This window comes from Podarcis filfolensis (assembly GCF_964270895.1).
Source record: "Podarcis filfolensis genome assembly, chromosome: 5".
Classification (NCBI taxonomy): domain Eukaryota; kingdom Metazoa; phylum Chordata; class Lepidosauria; order Squamata; family Lacertidae; genus Podarcis; species Podarcis filfolensis.
Window position 1 is genome coordinate 2461472 of NC_139608.1, and position 16381 is coordinate 2477852.

The window sequence follows — 16381 nt, forward strand, 5'->3', positions numbered from 1 at the left end:
TGTGGGGCAGAATATAAATTGAATTAATTCATTTTAGGGTGGTTCACGACATACGAAGCAATATAAAAACATAAAATGCACAATGAAAAGAAAAACAGCCCAAATATCCCTCCCGCCCTGCCAAAGCCCTATTTCTCTGCTTGCCAGAAATTCAACTTGGGAAGTGTGAAGTAGCGCCTCTGAGCATGCACAAAGCGTTTTTCTGTTGCCACATCGGCCCATGGCTTGCAAAAAGAGCCTGGCACTTCCCCCCGTGCGCCCGGCCCACAACTTTGTAAATGTGTGTGAAGGTGTCATGCCTGGAATAAACCTCTCCCGGCCGCCCGGCGAGGAAACTGGAGCATTTGCTGTTCTTACCAAGGTTTAAGGGAGAATTGCATGCAAATGATGGGAGTGTTTGCAACAGTCAGTCGTAGCAGAGTTCACAGGCCACAGGCACATTCCGAGTGAGAAGGAACAGGATTGCCAACTTTAGTTTTCATGACCAGTAGCTGAGTCCTTTGATGGTATGCTTGTTTGTTTGTTTGTTTTTATTACGGCTAAACAGCCAGCATGCATCCTTTGAAGGTAAAGGTCGCAGCAAACTTCACCTGCCCATTGCTGAGCAATAGGCTTTGGTTCAAGGCACAAGAGCACTCCAGGTCTTCCCTATGGCGAAGTTGGCAACCTGCCCAGGCAAGCAGCAGTAGAATGACAGAGGGTCATTTAGTCCAACCCCCTGCGATACAGGAATCTTTGGGCCAACGTGGGGCTTGATCCCACGTCTCTGGAATTAAGAGCCTCGTGCTCTACCGACAGAGCTATCGCTGTAAACATGCATTTTACTCCATCTCCATTTCAAACACATCCAAAATCAGTTGATGGTGGTGGTTTTTTTTTTAAAAAAACTTTCCTTATATTTTGTTCATTTCATAAAATTTATATACCACTTGCAATTTTTAAAAAAGCTTCAAAGAATAGAGGAATAAAAATGTTAACATTAAAAAAGAAAAATTAACCAGAAATGAACTAAAAACACATCAGTGTTCCAAGATATCTGGGAATTCTGGTCTAAGCCAAAATGTTTTTAGCAGACAGGGGAAAGAGTGCAGTGAAGGCAACTGCCTGATATCAAGAGGCAGGGAGTTCCACAGTTTCGGTGTCGCCACACTAAAGCATAGATACTACTGTTTAGGTAATGTATTTATTTGTTGTTGTTTTTACACCACTTGAGTATTTTCACGATTAGTGTCCTAAAAGAATTGTGAAATAAACAGATAACTTTGGCCTGCCCCAAACACAGGGTTCACCTGCCTCTAGTGGGGCCAGGGGCTGATCTGCATAGATTGTCCTCTAGGGAAACCCTCTAAGGGGATGGAGGTGCGGTTGCAGAATTTGGGACTTTCCGGATTAGAGGAAAGGTTGTAAAAGGGGGAGCAAGATCTACTGGCATGTTCGTTCTGTGAGGCTGCCCCCCCCATATTATGCTCAAGTTCTCCATATGTGCAAATAAAACCAGATATCCTAAAGACTCCACAGTTTCCACCAGGTTTCATTCCAAGGAAACTGGAATCTCAGTAATTGCCCGGAGACCCCGGGGTCTCTCACCGCTTAGAGACTGGGGGCTGCAGGTAGCAATAGGAAGCATTTGCACACATTATATGCATTTATAGACACTAATTTTACATGCATCTGCACTCCCGGGTTCCTAAAGCAACCAACGCATAAACAGATACATACAGCAATATATATAAACGTATAAAAATACCTAGCTATTAATAATTATAATTTATGCTGCAGAAATACAGAAGAGAATGAGGCTTGAGTCGTTTATTTGCATTGCATGCATAATTTTGCATATAACTAGAAGGGCTTTTTAAAAATGTTTTTATTAAGGTTTTCCAACAAAGTTTAACATATTCAATACTATTTTTTTTAAAAAAAAACAAAAACAAATTACATTTTATATTTTCTATAAACTTCCCCCAACTTCCCTTTCTGGTTTATCACATGTTCATTTCTTCTGCCTATAATTTGATATACCTTATATATTGAAATTAAGATCATACCTTATTAACATTTTCTTAACATTCCCCCCACATATTTATATTTTCTGTTTATATTAATTGATTGTGTCTTAATCAAATCCTGCAAGGGAATTCTTTTCAGTGCATTGTTTCTCTATATGCATGGTGAAAGGTTCCCAGCATTTAACTAGCAGGGCTTTTTAAGAACAACAGCAGCAACAACAGCCAAGCTCCCTTAGAATCAGAGAGTCCTAGGGCTGCCAAGGGCTCCTGGGGTCATCTATCCCAACCCGCTGCGATGCAGGACTCGCACTCGAACTATTCGGCCAGGGCTTGCAGAATGTAAGCTCTGTGCTTGCTAGCTGCACAGCTGAAAGCACTGCAGTGCTGAGCCGCTTTGCTGTGAATGAAAAGGACTCATCTGCCTTGAGCTCTCTGGTTTTTTGTGAATTGGCTGAATGTCTTTGTATTGACCTTTCCTTTAAGTCACAATACCTTGATGTGTCCAGAAGATGGCAGCAGACGGCTGCCCAGTGGCTGGTTTGGATATGGAGAGGAACCTGGTGATATATTTCATTCCTTGTCCTCTTATTTCTTTTCTTAAAAAATAAAAAATGAGTAGGGCTGTTAGAGGCGTTCTGGACCCCTTCCCCATTTAGATCCACTGGGCCTCCAGGGCGACCCTTCCCCAGTTCAGCAGTGGTTTCTGTCCTCTTCCTTGCCCGTCCCAAACACTTGTTCCTTCCTAAGCATCTAGATTTTTCCAAACTGAAAACCTGTAGCCAAAGAACAGATGGCACCCGGACAGAAACTTTATGACTATCGATCGCTGCTGGCAAAAGGGAGAGGTCTGGGACTCTGGCAAGGAGTTTTTGAGAGATGGGCTGACTTATCAATGAAAGGATAAATGATGTGAGTTGCTCAGTTTCAGCTGCTGCTGGGCAGCCTGCAGAGGAAGAGGCCAGGTTTTGCACCTTGCGAACAGGCCTGCAGGTCTGTGTGAGTAGAGAAAAGCTCTGTTTGTGTGTGTGTGTGTGTGTTGGAAATTGTTGTTTAGTCGTTTAGTCGTGTCCGCCTCTTCGTGACCCCCTGGACCAGAGCACGCCAGGCCCTCCTGTCTTCCACTGCCTCCCGCAGTTTGGTCAAACTCATGCTGGTAGCTTCGAAAACACTGTCCAACCATCTCATCCTCTGTCATCCCCTTCTCCTTGTGCCCTCCATCTTTCCCAACATCAGGGTCTTTTCCAGGGAGTCTTCTCTTCTCATGAGGTGGCCAAAGTCTTGGAGCCTCAGCTTCAGGATCTGTCCTTCCAGTGAGCACTCAGGGCTGATTTCCTTCAGAATGGAGAGGTTTGATCTTCTTGCAGTCCATGGGACTCTCAAGAGTCTCCTCCAGCACCAGAATTCAAAAGCATCCATTCTTTGGCGATCAGCCTTCTTTATGGTCCAGCTCTCACTTCCATACATCACTACTGGGAAAACCATAGCTTTGACTATATGGACCTTTGTTGCCAAGGTGATGTCTCTGCTTTTTGGAAATAAAAGGCACCATTTATCCACCACCCAAGATCACAGGGAGGGGCCATGGTGCAGTCAATGGTCCCTTTTGTAGAAACATCAAATTGCAGACCAGGAAGGGGGTCGTCTATTCCAACCCCGTGCAACGCAGGAATCACAGCTAAGGTATCCCACCCAACCTCTGCTTAAAAACCTCCAAGGAAGGAGAGTCCGCCACCTTCTGAAGGAGGCCGTTCCACTGTGGAACTGCTCTTACATTCAGAAAGCTCCTTCTGATCTTTAGTCAGAAACTTCTTTCTTGGAACTTGAAGCCACGGGTTCGAGTCCTACCCTCTAGAGCAGGAGAAAACAAGCTTGTTCCCTTTCCCATGGGACAGCCCTTCAGATATTTGAAGATGGCTCTCATATCTCGCCTTTTTCCCAGTCTAAACATAGCCAGCTCCTTCAAGCGCTCCTCATGTGGCTTGATTTCCAGACCCTTGATCATCTTGGTTGCCCTCCTCTGCACACCTTCCAGCTTGTCCATATCCTTAAATTGTGGTGGCCAGAACTGGACACAGGACTCCAGGTGTGGTCTGACCAGGGCAGAATAGAGTGGGACTCTGACTTCCCTTGATCTGGACACTAGACTTCTATTGATGCAACCTAGAATAGCATTAGTTTTTTTTGCTGCTGCATCACACCATTGACTCATGTTCAGTTTCTTTTCACATGTTCTACTAGTTGAGCTGTGGGACATGGGTGGCGCAGTGGGTTAAACCACAGAGCCTAGGGCTTGCCGATCAAAAGGTCGGCGGTTTGAATCCCCGCAACGGGGTGAGCTCCCGTTGCTCGGTCCCTGCTCCTGCCAACCTAGCAGTTCAAAAGCACGTCAAGTGCAAGTAGATAAATAGGTACCACTCTGGCAGGAAGCTAAACGGAGTTTCCGTGCGCTGCTCTGGTTCGCTAGAAGCGGCTTAGTCATGCTGGCCCCATGACCCGGAAGCTGTACGCCGGCTCCCTCAGCCAATAAAGCGAGATGAGCGCCGCAACCCCAGAGTCGGCCATGACTGGGCCTAATGGTCAGGGGTCCCTTTACCTTTACTAGTTGAGCTTGGAGAGGCACTGGGGAGACCGCACTGGTTGGAGGTGTTTGGGGTTGTTAATGCCTGCGCTGACAGAGGGCTGATGTGAGTTATAGTCTGAAATGTCCGGAGGGTGTCAGGTTGGTGAAATCTGGAGCGGACAATGCCTGGCTAGACGGGACTCCTGCTCTTTGACTCAGCATGACTCAGTGTCGCGAGTTCGTCTCTGTCAGGCTTTCGTGAATGAATTGCTTCTGACGACGGGGAAATCTTCCCGAGTTCTTGTGCAACCTGCTCTCTGCTGCTATTGATTCCTCTCGGATATATGGCCTCCTCTCTGAGAGCCGATGCCTGGCACGTTGATTGGGGGCAAACCACTCTGGGATCAGCTCTCCTCAAAATCAAGATCCCTGAAGCTACATCCTAGGCAGACTTCGCTTCCAGGAGTCAGTCTCACGTAACTCAGAGGGACCAGCTTCTGAGCAGCGTCAGCCTCCCCCAGCCTTGAACCCTCCAGAAGTGAAGGCAAAAGACCTGTAGGTGTCCAGGAGGAATTTCTGTATCATCATCATCATCATTTCTTATTTATACCCCACTCATCTGGCTGGGTTTCCCCAGCCACTCTGGGTGGCTTCCAACAGAATATTAAAATACAATAGTCTATTAAAGCTTCCCTAAACAGGGCTGCCTTCAGATGTCTTCTAAAGTTGTATTCATTCAACTTGTTTTTATTACTGCTTGTTAGCCCCTCTGAGCCCGGCCTTGGCTGGGGAAGGCAGGGTATAAATAAAATTTATTATTTAATTATTATTATTATTATTATTATTATTATTATTATTATTATTAAAGTCTGGTAGTTGTTTTTCTCTTTGACATCTGGTGGGAGGGCATTCCACAGGGCGGGTGCCACCACTGAGAAGGCCCTCTGCCTGGTTCCCTGTAACTTGGCTTCTCGCAGTGAGGGAACCGCCAGAAGGCCCTCGGCGCTGGACCTCAGTGTCCGGGCAGAACGATGGGGGAGGAGATGCTCCTTCAGATATACTGGACTGAGGCCGTTTAGGGCTTTAAAGGTTAGCACCAACACTTTGAATTGTGCCAGGAAACGTACTGGGAGCCAATGCAGGTCTTTCAGGACCGGTGTTATGTGGTCTTGGCGGCCGCTCCCAGTCACCAGTCTAGCTGCCACATTCTGGATTAATTGCATTTTCTGGGTCACCTTCAAAGGTTGCCCCATGTAGAGCGCATTGCAGTAGTCCAATTTCTGTATTTATTTATTGTGCTTCTGTCCCGCCTTTTTCTCCAAGGAGCTCAAGGTGGCATACAGGGTCCCCCCCCACACACACACTTCCTCCTTCGATCTCGACAACAACCCTGCAAGGTAAACTTAGAAAGTTGGTGTGAATTTTAACCTGTTTCCATTTTTTCCTTTGTGTATGTTTGAAACTGCTGCACATCTCTCTCAGAATCATAAAATCACAGAATCAGTAGAGTTGGGAGTGACCACGCGGGTCCTCTAGTCCATCCATTCTCTTGCAGTGCAGGAATCTTTTGCCCAACGTGGGTCTTGAACCCAGACCCTGGGGTTAAGAAACTCATGCTCTTATCAACTGAGCTACGGAGATGCTATCTTATTGATTTGTCGGTTTGAAAACCACTTTGCGGTTTTGTTTTTTACAGTCAAGCGGGATATGAATTTTAAGAAATGAATAAATAGCTTAGAACTGAAAAGGGCCGTGACTGGTGCAAAACTCACTCAGTGAGAGTTTCATACCCAAGCGGGGATTCAAACCCAGGTCTCTCCCAGATCCTAATCTGAGATGGAATCTAGATACGTATAAAAAACACTGTAAGAATGCTTTTCCCCCAAAAAAATTGTGTGTGTGTGTGTGTGTGTGTGTGTGTGTACAATTGAATATATATTGAATTTGCCTTAAGCTCATCATCGCCATCTAGTGCCCCATTTGTATAATGCACTTAAAACGCACTTAAAACATTTCATTTGCAGCTGTATAGCTGAGTCCTGACACTCTAACCACTAGGCCGCACTGACTGACTTCAACTGCATTGGCTCCTTCTTTCTGGCAGTGAGAAGGAGACAAGGAGGGCAGGATGCATGCCAGTTCATTATTATCAAGTAAGAAAAGATGTAAGCTGATCTCACCTCCCTCCCTCTCTCTCGCTCTCACACACAAACCTTCCTTCTTCTGCTCAGTTTGCCAGAAGATTTTGTTCCCATTGCAAAGGCAGAGAGCCAACATTATTTGTATAAAGGCTCGAGAGATAAGTGCAGGTTAAACAGGGTGAAATATGTCCACGTCAGAGAGGAGGTTTATATCCACTTCCATTTATTAAGTGTGCAAACCTCTGACATGCCACTCAAAAGCTGAGTCGGGATATGCCCCCTGCTTTTTTCCATTAGTGGGCTCCTCCAGAATCCTGTTTTGCTTGCACAAAGCTTACATGATGCTCAAACCATGTCGGCTCTTTATTGTTTGTTAAACTATGGAACTCACTGCCACAGGAGGCCACCAACCTGGGTGGCTTTGAAAGAGGACTGGGCAGATTCATAACGGAGGAGAGGGCTATTGATACAGGCACCAATACTTCAGAAAACTGGAAACTACAGGAGGGGAGAGTGGCTGTTGTGCTACAATCCTGCTTCTGGGACTCTCCAATGTTCTTGTGGATGTTCTGATTTGTTTCCAGGGCAGTTACACAACAAGGAACGTATCATCCTGAATTGCTTTCAGGGCGTTGGCCTGTCTTCCTATTAATCATTGGTTCATCCCACACTTTTCAGTGTCTGTGTCTGTCACCCTCTTAACCAGAAACAGGAGCGTGCATGTTTCATGTGGATTTGTTGCACCGGGGCGAAAGAGCCCCTTAATCCACTTTAACTGTGCAGACCCAAAGATTATTTGTAAGTATTTATTGCATTTCTTTCCCAGTCTTTTCTCCAAGGAGCTGAAGGAGACGGAGAGGAGCCAGCTTCAAATATCTCCAGGGCTGTCCCATGGAAGATGGAGCAAGCCTTGGCCCAATAGACCTGAAGGAGCGTCTCCACCCCCATCGTTCAGCCCGGACACTGAGGTCCAGCGCCGAGGGTCTTCTGGCAATTCCCTCCCTGCGAGAAGCAAATCTACAGGGAACCAGGCAGAGGGCCTTCTTCGTGGTGGCACCCTCCCATCAGATGTCAAAGAAATAAACAACTATCTGATGTTTAGGAGACATCTGAAGGCAGCCCTGTTTAGGGAAGTTTTTAATGTCAGACATTTTAATGTATTTTTAATCTTAAACTATATGCTGATCTCCGCCAGCAATTTCTAGATCAACTCTGTATCCCCACATGGAAACCAGATCATACATTTTCTATTACTGGGGAATGATCAGGAGCTCACCAAGTTAGTGGCTAAATAGCTCTATTTGAGATGTGACAATAGACTGCTCTGCCTCCTTTCTTTTAGCAAATGTTTTGTGCCGCTGGGGAAGTGGGAATTCTATATTGATATGTTTTGGATGTGATGTCAATAAAAGGTTTGATGATGATAATAAAAGGAGAGACCGCTGGATGAGGCCAATGGCCCACCTAGTCCAGCATCCTGTTCTCACAGCAGCCAATCAGATGCCTCTATTGGGAATCCCGCAAACAGGACCCCTCCTGTGGCTCCCAGGAACAGGTATTCAGAAGCATCTCTGCCTCCAGCTGTGGAAGGTAGAACATAGTCATCCTGACTAGGAGCCTAATTGTTAGGCCTAATAATAATAATAATAATAATAATAATAATAATAATAATAATAATTTATTTATACCCTGCCCATCTGGCTGGGTTTCCCCAGCCACTCTGGGCGGCTTCCAACAAAAGATTAAAAACAATATAGCATCAGACGTTAAAAGCATCCTGAAATATACTCAGAGTTGAGAGTGGATTTCATGCTCTTTATTCAGCTCATAGTGGTGAGGAGGAATGGAAGTTCCCCCAGAGTGTCTGCTTTATATACATTATTTGCACAATGGGCTCCATGTGATTGGCTATGTCTGGGATTCTCCTATAGGCCAGTCAGGTTGCAGATTCACTTCCACCTGGAGCTGGATTGGGTGGCTCCTGTGGACCAATCAGACTGCTGCATTCTGGGTCCTATTGTTCTAGGTCCAATCAGACTGCTGCATTTTGGATCCTATTCAACTCAGTACATAACACTTCCCTAAACAGGGCTGCCTTCAGTTGTCTTTTAAAAGTAAAATAGTTGTTTATTGCTTTGACATCTGACGGGAGGGCGTTCCACAGGGCAAGTGCCACTACCGAGAAGGCCCTCTGCCTGGTTCCCTGTAGCTTTGCTTCTTGCAGCAAGGGAACCGCCAGAAGGCCTTTGGCGCTGGACCTCCGTGTCTGGGCAGAACGATGGGGGTGGAGACGCTCCTTCAAGTCTACTGGACCAAGTCCGTTTAGGGCTTTAAAGGTCAGCACCAACACTTTGAATTGTGCTCGGAAACGTACTGGACATCAGGAAGGACTTTCTGAGGCAAAGTGCTATTGGAGAGTGGAATGGACTCCTTCAGAAGTTGGTGGACTCTCCTTCCTTGGAGAACCTGAATCAGAAGCTGGAGGTCATCTGCCAGGGATTCATTAGCTGTGATTCCTGCATTGCAGGGGGTTGGACTAGATGACCCACTGCAGTCCCCTGCCCACTCCTCGATTCTATGACTCTGTAACCCAGTGGAGATTCACACGGAGCACCACTAGTTGCAGACCTCACTGGCTCTGGATTTCTGCCAGCCTGTTTGCTCCTGTGTTTGTTTTGGCAAGGATCCTGGGCATTTTAGCTGATTGCTTTGTGCAGAGCATCCGTCTTAGCTAATACTGTCGGTCCCCCAAACAGCCGAGCGACACTTTAGAAAATAAGCATGGAAGGCAAAAGCTGGTGTTTGAGTTTGCCGGTGTCTTGTTGTTCCTCAGGACTCTTCCTCCCAGGGCCCCTTCCTCCAACGATGACGTCTCAGGAGAGGCCAGGTGGAGTGATCTGTAAGTTCTCCTCTGCCATTGAGTAGGGGATAGAGCATTCCTTTTCTGCATCGAAAATCAGGGTTTTCGGAGCAGGTGTGAACCGGCCCAAGGTCAAACCTGTGCTCCGTCTGGTTCAAATGCTGTCTATGTTGAATCTCAGTGGAAACCCAGGAATCTCCAAGGCCAACCTTGAGGTGTTGGGGGTTGGACCTGGGACCGGTGGGATCGGTAGGGCGAAAGACAGGGAGGCCAACAGTAGGGGGCACCAGAGCTGGCAATTTGTTGTTGTTTAGTCGTTTAGTGGTGTCCGACTCTTTGTGACCCCCTGGACCAGAGCATGCCAGGCACTCCTGTCTTCCACTGCCTCCCGCAGTTTAGTCAGACTCATGTTTGTAGCTTCGAGAATACTGTCCAACCATCTCGTCCTCTGTCGTCCCCTTCTCCTTGTGCCCTCCATCTTTCCCAACATCAGGGTCTTTTCCAGGGAGTCTTCTCTTCTCAGGAGGTGGCCAAAGTATTGGAGTCTCAGCTTCAGGATCTGTCCTTCCAGTGAGCACTCAGGGCTGATTTCCTTAAGAATGGATAGGTTTGATCTTCTTGCAGTCCATGGGACTCTCAAGAGTCTCCTCCAGCACCAGAATTCAAAAGCATCAATTCTTTGGCGATCAGCCTTCTTTATGGTCCAGCTCTCACTTCCATGTATCACTACTGGGAAAACCATAGCTTTTACTATACGGACCTTTGTTGGCAAGGTGATGTCTCTACTTTTTAAGATGCTGTCTAGGTTGGTCATTGCTTTCCTCCCAAGAAGCAGGCGTCTCTTAATTTCGTGGCTGCTGTCACCATCTGCAGTGATCATGGAACCCAAGAAAGTAAAATCTCTCACTGCCTCCGTGTAGCACCTTAACAGCATCATCTTTTAAAATTTTAAATAGTTTAGCTGGAATACCATCACTTCCACTGGCCTTGTTATTTGCAGTGCTTTCTAAGGCCCATTTGACTTCACTCTCCAGGATGTCTGGCTCAAGGTCAGCAACCACACTACCTGGGGTGTGCGAGACATCCATATCTTTCTGGTATAATTCCTCTGTGTATTCTTGCCACAATAAATAAATAAATAAATAAATAAATAAATAAATAAATAAAAGAGCTGGCAATAGGCAGAGCCAAAAAATAATAATCTCATTCTGTCCCCATCCTCCTCCTGCATGCCAAGTTCTTCAAGGGCAAGGCTGAGCGGAGGAGGAGGAAGCCGAGAGCCTGCTCCACCCCTGGACCAGTTTCAGGAGAGAAAAAAGAAAGGACTTCTTCATGCGGTGCATCTGTTATGTACTGAGTTGAATAGGATCCAGAATGCAGCAGTCTGATTGGTCCTAGAACAATAGGATCCAGAATGCAGCAGTCTGATTGGTCCCAGAACAATAGGATTCAGAATGCAGCCGTCTGATTGGTCCTAGAAGAATAGGATTCAGAATGCAGCAGTCTGATTGGTCCACAGGAGCCACCCATCCAACTCCTGGTGGAAGTGAATCCACAACCTGATTGGCCTACAGGAGAATCCCAGAATTAGCCAATCACTTAGGGCTCATTGTGTAAATAATGTATATATAGCAGACATTTCGGGGGAACTTCCATTCCTCACTACTCTGAGCTGAATAAAGAGCATGAAATCCACTCTCAACTCTGAGTATATTTCAGCACCGTTAAACTGCGGCACTCCCACCAACAGGAGGCAGTGTGGGCCACCAACCTAGAGGGCTTTGACAGAGGATGAGGCAAATTCATGGAGGTGAAGACTTCTCAGGATGGCTCTGCTCTGCCTGAATCCCAGTTGCTGGAAACCACAGGAGGGGGAAGTGTTGCTCTTGTGCTCAGATCCTGCTTGTGTGTTTCCCAGGGATGTCTGGTTGGCCACTGTGAGAACAGGATGCTGGACTAGAGAGGCCACTGGCCGGATCCAGCATCTCTTTGGTAAGGAGATAGCCTCAGGGCTGGCTGGTGGCAGGCAGGTTGGCAGAGCATCTTCCTTCCTGGACCAACATCCTCTGCCTGGGACCTTCGCCCCACAGAGCAGGTGTGCTAGAGGCAATGATCCTTTCCCCCTGTTTTTTTTCATCCCTGCCTCTCCAGCAAAACAGCTGTCTGACAGATGAGTGCCACTTCTGGCAAAATAAAAGCCCTCTTCTCTTTCATTCCTACTCTGCAAAATTAGAACCATTTCAAAACATCCCCGCGGGGGAACACGCATACGGAATCTATGAAGCAGGTGTTACACAGAAGAGGTCCAGGTAGAAATTGTCGATAATAGAGAGGGAGTGGATGGGCTGAGCGCTGATCCGTGAGCTGAGAAGGCAATTTTCTACTCACCTGCGATTTGTCTGCCTTGGTCACTGTCATCTCCGGCACCAAGGAGGTGGCATTTCCTGGCTGGAAGTTGGAGTGGCATGAACAGGGATTTGTAACATTTGCAACAAAACAAAAACTCGAGGCCTGCAGAGCATTTGGCAGTTTCATTCAGGTTGGAGGCTTGCTGCGTTTGAGTTCAGGGTGCAACAGCTTTGGAACATAGGAAGTTGCCATATCTAGAGTCAAACCATGGGCCCATTTAAGCTTAGTGTCGCCTGCAAATATTAACTTATATGCAGAATTCATCATGCGAAAGGCTGGGCTGGATGAATCCCTAGCCGGAATTAAGATTGCCGGAAGAAATATCAACAACCTCAGATATGCAGATGCCTTGATGGCAGAAAGTGAGGAGGAATTAAAGAACCTTTTAATGAGGGTGAAAGAGGAGAGCGCAAAATATGGTCTGAAGCTCAACATCAAAAAAACGAAGATCATGGCCACTGGGCCCATCACCTCCTGGCAAATAGAAGGGGAAGAAATGGAGGCAGTGAGAAGTTTGACTTTCTTGGGCTCCATGATCACTGCAGATGGTGACAGCAGCCACGAAATTAAAAGACGCCTGCTTCTTGGGAGGAAAGCAATGACAAACCTAGACAGCATCTTAAAAAGCAGAGACATCACCTTGCCAATAAAGGTCCGTATAGTTCAAGCTATGGTTTTCCCTGTAGTGATGTATGGAAGTGAGAGCTGGACCATAAAGAAGGCTTATCACTGAAGAATTGATGCTTTTGAATTATAGTGCTGGAGGAGACTCTTGAGAGTCCCATGGACTGCAAGAAGATCAAACCAATCCATTCTGAAGGAAATCAGCCCTGAGTGCTCACTGGAAGGACAGATCCTGAAGCTGGGACTCCAAGACTTTGGCCATCTCATTGGAAGAGAAGACTCCCTGGAAAAGACCCTGATGTTGGGAAAGATGGAGGGCACAAGGAGAAGGGGACAACAGAGGACAAGATGGTGGAACAGTGTTCTCGAAGCTACCAGCATGAGTTTGACCAAACTGCGGGAGGCAGTGGAAGAAAGGAGTGCTCTGGTCCATGGGGGTCACAAAGAGTCGGACACGACTAAACAACTAAACAACAACAACAACATGCTCAGACTCTCATCATGTTCGGGTCCAGATACTCTTAATCAGTGGCGCCACCTGGGGTGCAGTACCAGCTCCGCCACCGGGCTAAGTGCCCCATCAGCTGATTTCAGGGGCCGATCCTAGCTCTCCTGGCCCTTTAAAAAACTTAAAAATTGAAAGCATAATGCTGGTGGTCAACAAAAGAGGTTTAAAGACTCTCTCAAGGCAAATCTAAAAAAATGTAGCATAAACACTGACAACTGGGAAACACTGGCCTGCAAGCGCTCCACTTGGAGAACAGCCTTTAGCAAAGGTGTCATGGGCTTTGAAGACACTCGAACTCAGGATGCAAGAGAGAAACGTACTAAGAGGAAGGCACGCTTGGGAAATCCACACCGTGATCAACTCCTGCCCAGAAACCAATGTCCCCACTGTGGAAGGACATGTGGAACCAGAATTGGCCTCCACAGTCACTTACGGACTCACTGTTAAAACTGTGTTTATGGAAGACAATCTTACTCGGATACGAGTGATTGCGAAAGAAGAAGAAGCTGGTGTATCAGAGTTCAAATTATTGCGTGAAAACCTTTCTCATATCACCTTGTCCACGGAGGTGCGCAAAGCTGATGTTCCTATCCCGCTCCGCTTTCCCAAAATTATTGGGGGACGTGTCAAATACCTTTGGCGGGTGCAAAAAAATAATGCAAAAGGCCAGATGGCAGCTGTGTGTGATTTTGTCCTTTTGCATTCAGTGCTGCTTTGAGGATGAGCTGTTTACTACAGCCGGCGTGTGGGCCGCTCTGCAAATATTCCAGCTAAGAGACTGTATATAAATATTGTAATAACATTTGATGAGTCAAATGCTAATAGGGAAGAACCATCACACTCATTGTGTAAATGCAGCCTGGTGGGGAATAAAGAACCATGCAGGGAAGTGATTTTGTGGAGTGGGGGACCACCAAGGACCAACCCACTGCCCCCTAGGCTCCCCTCCTTTTCTTTAAAGTCTGCAGGGTCAGGCCAAAGGCCCATCGAGTCCGACCTCCTGTCATAGCTGTCAACTGTCCCTTATTTGGCGGGAAAGTCCCTTATCCCAGCGCCATGTCCCACTGCTGCCCCTTATTGATGATGTCCCTTAAATTTCCCAGGTTTCAAAGGAAGCAGCTCCTCTCCCTCCCTGCCGGCCAGGGAGGAGGGAGGCTCCAACTGTGTTGCTTGGCTGCGTTGCTCACCCAATAAGGAGTCTAAGAACAACTGGGGGGTGGAGCTTGCATGCCTTGTGCCGATCAAATCAGCCGCGTTGCCTGGGGACTCACCTTTGCTCAGCGCTTCCCAGCGGAGAGGTGACGGTGGTTTTCCTTGCTGCATCCCCTTTGCAGGGTTGCTGCGCTGTGGGAACCACCGCTTGAGGGTTCGTTTGGCTGCTGGCTGGGCTTTCCGCCTTTGGCTCGGAGGGGCTCAGAAGCTGAACATACCTGTGCCCGCAAAATCCCTTATTTTGGCTGCTGATCCCTTATTTTCAAATCTGTAAGTTGACAGCTATGCCTCCTGTTCTCACACTGGCCAACCAGATGCCCTTTATGGGGAAACCTGCAAGCAGGATACGAGCTCAGAAACCCTTTCCCCTTTGTGCTGTTTCCAGCAACTGGGATTTGTGAACGTTGCTACTGCCAACTGTGGCGGCCAGAGCACGGCAAAGAAAAACCCAGGACATTTGTGAGTGGAGGAACCGAACCCGCGTGGTGGTAAATAAGGGACAAGGACACAAGAATTTTAAGTTAATGGGCTGAAAAAGGCCACAGCTTTTATTGGTTACACCATGAGAGCGGTATTGGCTTAGGCATTGGATAAAACAACCTGTACATGACCCCACCTCCCAGAGCCCCTCCCCCAGAGCAGCCCTATTGGCTGGCCAGCTAAGGGGGTGGCGCGGCAGCTGGGAGATGATGCGGGGGGGCTGAACACGCCCCCCCCCCCGCTGCCATGGGAACAGTTCCCACTCACAATACCTCCTGTCTGTGAGGAGGAGAGGCTTTGTAGTACAGTGGAACCTGGGGTTACAAACACTTTGGGTTGCAGACGCTTCAGGTTACATACGCTTCAGGTTACAGACTCCGTTAACCCAGAAATAGTACCTCGGGTTAAGAACTTTGCTTCAGGATGAGAACAGAAACCGTGCTCCGGCGGCAGCAGGAGGCCCCATTAGCTAAAGTGGTGCTTCAGGTTAAGAACAGTTTCACATTAAGAATGGACCTCCAGAATGAATTTTGTTCTTAACCCGAGGTATAAAGGTAAAGGTAAAGGGACCCAGTCATGACTGACTCTGGGGTTGCGGCGCTCATCTCGCTTTATTGGCCGAGGGAGCCAGCGTACAGCTTCCGGGTCATGTGGAAAGCAGGACTAAGCTGCTTTTGGCGAACCAGAGCAGTGCACGGAAACACCGTTTACCTTCCCGCCGGAGCAGCACCTATTTATCTACTTGCACTTTGATGTGCTTTCAAACTGCTGGGTTGGCAGGAGCAGGGACCGAGCAACGGGAGCTCACCTCGTCGCGGGGATTCGAACCGCCGACCTTCCGATCGGCAAGTCCTAGGCTCTGTGGTTTAACCCACAGCGCCACCCGCGTCCCTTAACCTGAAGTATACCACTGTATAAAAAAGATCTCAGGACTTCAGCGCCAATTGGAAATGAAGCAGAGTGTTGACCCCAAAATATTTGCACGTGGAGACTGTGCTGTAAGGAGGATCGAACAATATTGTAAGGATTGTAGAGGGAGGGGTTCTTGGTTTGTTTATCTCATTTTTATCTTGTATTATTTTATGTTTTAAAGCAGCTGAGAGCTACGAGGGAAGAGCAGTATACAAATTTAATTCACCATCATCACGTATATTCACCCCAATATACTACCATGAACCTGAATGCACAGTTAAAAGGATATCTGGAAAGATATCTCCCCACTCAGAAGTTCTTTTTTTCAAAATTAGTTTTTATTAAAGATTTTTTTTGTGATGCAAAACAAATGAATGAGCAAGGCAAAGTACATACAGCATCTTCACTCTCAATTAATAGAGGTTTTTTCATAGTTCATTTACATTCAGTATGAGACACTATTGCTTTAGACATGGGGTGGGGAGAAAGGGGGAGAAGGGTTGGCAGAAGATATCCCCAAATATAAGCTGGGCAGTTTTGATCATTCCTGCTGAGAAGTGGGCCTGATCCAAATATCCCCTAGTTTCAATTCACGGGGTCCTTGTAGCAGTTTCAGGGTGGAATTCTCCCCCAATGAACATTGAAGATGCATGCATCAGCCTTGCC

At 47.1% G+C, this 16381-nt stretch overlaps 1 long non-coding RNA gene across 1 annotated transcript in view; it reads right to left on the reverse strand.

The window, feature by feature from the left end:
- LOC310762298 overlaps window positions 1–16381 on the reverse strand; it is a 116434-nt gene that overhangs the window by 60975 nt on the left and 39078 nt on the right. The gene's annotated exons all lie outside the window — the stretch shown is intronic.